The sequence below is a fragment of the Trichechus manatus genome, unplaced genomic scaffold (genome assembly GCF_000243295.1).
Source record: "Trichechus manatus latirostris isolate Lorelei unplaced genomic scaffold, TriManLat1.0 scaffold00003, whole genome shotgun sequence".
In the NCBI taxonomy this organism is placed as follows: domain Eukaryota; kingdom Metazoa; phylum Chordata; class Mammalia; order Sirenia; family Trichechidae; genus Trichechus; species Trichechus manatus.
In genome coordinates this window covers 14,080,006-14,082,475 of record NW_004443939.1, presented here as the reverse complement: position 1 = coordinate 14,082,475, position 2,470 = coordinate 14,080,006, and positions in this window count along the sequence as shown.

Here is a 2,470-nt window from a genome sequence, read left to right as displayed (position 1 = left end):
AACTCCTCTCCCAAAAAAGCTCCAGCCCGGATGATTTCACTGGAGAATTTTACCAAACTTTCAGAGAAGAGTTAACACCACTACTACTAAAGGTGTTTCAGAGCATAGAAAAGGATGGAGTACTCCAAAACTCATTCTATGAAGCCAGCATAACCCTGATACCAAAACCAGGTAGAGACACCACAAAAAAAGAAAATTATAGGCCAATATCCCTCATGAACATTGACCCAAAAATCCTCAACAAAATTCTACCCAATAGAATTCAACAACATCAAAAAAATAATTCGCCATGATCAAGTGGGATTTATACCACGTATGCAGGGATGGTTCAGCGTTAGAAAAAGAATCAATTAAACCATCACGTAAATAAAACAAAAGACAAGAACCACATGATTTTATTAACTGATGCAGAAAAGGCATTTGACCAAGTCCAACACCCATTTATGATAAAAACTCTCAGCAAAATAGGAAAAGAAAGGAAATTCCTCAACATAATTAAGGGAATTCTTACAAAGCCAACAGTGAACATCATCCTAAATGGAGAGACTTTGAAAGCATTCCTGTTGAGAATGGGAACCGACAAGGATGCCCTTTATCGCCACTCTTATTCAACATTGTGCTGGAAGTCCTAACCCAAGCAATTAGGCTAGAAGAAGAAATAAAGGGCATCCAAACTGGTAAGGAAGAAGTAAAAGTATCTCTATTTGCAAACGATATGATGTTATACACAGAAAACCCCAAGAATCCACAAGAAAACTACTGGAACTAATAGAAGATTTCAGCAAAGTATCAGGATACAAGATAAACATACAAAAATCAGTTGGATTCCTCTACACCAACAAAGAGGACTTCGAAGAGGAAATCACCAAATAAATACCACTTACAATAGCCCCCAAGAAGATAAAATACTTAGAATAAATCTAACCAGAGACGTAAAAGACCTATACAATGAAAACTACAAGACACTACTACAAGAAACCAAAAGAGACATATAGAAGTGGAAAAACATACCTTGCTCACGGATAGGAAGACTCAACGTCGTGAAAATGTCAATTTTACCCAAAGCACTCTACAGATACAATGCAATCCCAACCCAAATTCCAAGGGCATTTTTTAAGGAGATGGAGAAACAAATAACCAACTTCATATGGAAAGGGAAGAGGCCCCAGGTAAGTAAAGCATTACTCAAGAAGAAGAACAAAGTGGGAGGCCTCACACTACCTGATTTTAGAACCTATTATACCGCCTCGGTAGTCAAAACAGCCTGGTACTGGTACGACAACAGATACATAGACCAATGGAACATAATTGAGGATCCAGATGTAAATTCATCCACCTATGAGCAGCTGATATTTGACAAAGGTGCCCAAAGTCCGTTAATTGGGGAAAAGACAGTCTCTTTAACAAATGGTGATGGCATAGCTGTATATCCATCTGCAAAAAATGAAACAAGACCCATAGCTCACACCATGCACAGCAAGTAAGTCAAAATGGATCAAAGACCTAAATATAAAATCTAAAACGATAAAGATCATGGATGAAAAAATAGGGACAATGCTAGGAGCCCTAACACATGGCATAAACAGAATACAAACCATAAGTAACAATGAACAAACCCAACAAGAGAAAGTAAGTAACTGGGAGTGCCTACAAATCAAACACTTATGCTCATCAAAAGACTTCACCAAAAGAGTCAAAAGACAACATATAGACTGGGAAAAAATTTTTGGCTACGACAGTTCTGATCAGCATCTAATCTCTAAAATCTATAAGATACTGCAAAACCTCAACAACAAAAAGACAAACAACCCAATTAAAAAATGGGCAAAGGATATGAGCAGGCACGTCACCAAAGAAGACATTCAGGTGGCTAACAGACACATGAGGAAATGCTCACGATCATTAGCCATTAGAGAAACGCAAATCAAAACTACAATGAGATACCATTTCATCCTAACAAGGCTAGCATTAATCCAAAAAACGCAAAATAATAAATGTTGGAGAGGTTGTGGAGAGACTGGAACACTTATACACTGCTGTCGGGAATGTAAAATGGTACAACCACTTTGGAAATCAATTTGGAACTTCCTTAAAAAGCTAGAGATAGAAGTACCATACAGTCCAGCAATCCCACTCCTTGGAATATATCCTAGAGAAATAAGACCCATCACACGAATAGATATACACATCCATGTTCCTTGCAGCACTGTTCACAATAGCAAAAAGATGGAAACACCCTAGGTGTCCATCAACAGACGAATGGATAAACAAATTATGGTATATTCACACAATGGAATACTACTCAATGATAAAGAACAATGATGAGTCTGTGAAACATAATATGGAGGAATCTGGAAGGTATTATGCTGAGTGAAAATAGTCGCAAAAGGACAAATATTATATAAGACCACTATTATAAGAACTCAAAAAAAGGTTTAAACACAGAAGAAAACATTCTTTGATGGTTACA